The sequence below is a fragment of the Pongo abelii genome, chromosome 7 (assembly GCF_028885655.2).
Source record: "Pongo abelii isolate AG06213 chromosome 7, NHGRI_mPonAbe1-v2.0_pri, whole genome shotgun sequence".
Lineage (NCBI taxonomy): Eukaryota > Metazoa > Chordata > Mammalia > Primates > Hominidae > Pongo > Pongo abelii.
The window spans coordinates 101,354,411-101,355,409 of NC_071992.2; positions in this window are offsets into that span (position 1 = coordinate 101,354,411).

Genomic DNA, 999 nt, shown 5'->3' on the forward strand with positions numbered 1-999 from the left:
TCTGCAGGTTAGCACCTATGCTTTATGACATGCAAAGAGGCACTGTTTATGGCCAACAAGGAACAAGTATTATTTAGGGTAGCTGGTTGCCCAGAGAGAAATTAGATGAAATGAATAAGGCCAGAGAAGGGCGCTAACTTTGCTGAGTGCTAACTACATTGGCCTAGTCAGTTGCCTTACATATAGCATCTTGTTTAAGCCTCACGAGAACCCTGCAAGGGGTGTTATTTTCTCCATTTCAAAGATGAGGTGACTGGGGTCAAAGAAAAATTCAAGCAAATGGCCACCTAAATGCTTCTGAAATGTCAAAGCAAAATTTCACTTGTTATTTCTATAAGCAAATGCCATCAAGTTATTGAAAACTAAACTTGAGCATTTAAATTAACCCTAAAAAAATCATAAAGTTTAAGGAACTTTTCTCCATTTAAGGTGTTATTACTATATTTTAAGAGAAGAATTTGTTTTTGAAAGAAAATAGTTTGCATTTGCTGACCCTGATGATGAAATCTTGCTGCACAGATTTGGGAGGACTTCGTCTTTCTATTCATGCTCCTACTCTCAAATAAAGTGACTACCTTAGGTTGATACATTCCAGTGAGGGAGACCAGTTGGGACAAGGCCTAGGCTGCTCTCCTACAAATTTGCCATGAACAGGAGCCAAACTCTAAGACCTGATTCAAGTGGCCCAGCTGTCACTGGTGACACACTCAGGGGCTGGGCCTATCATGTTCTTATACAACCTAGTGAGTCAAGCTTTGGAAAATAACATTGTCCGGGAGGAACGTAAAAGTTACGTTATTTGTGACAGTTCAGTAGACTAATCAATAATTTTAATTTTTATCAGCCATTTTCACCTTTCTATGCCAGAACTTGTTTCATAAAAATGAAAATGTAATAGAAAGTGCATGCCTCTATAATATGTAAAATATCTAGGCAAAATTTTGCAATTACTTTGTGGGCAATTTCTCCCTCTTTTTTTTTTTTTTTTTTTTTGTAGTG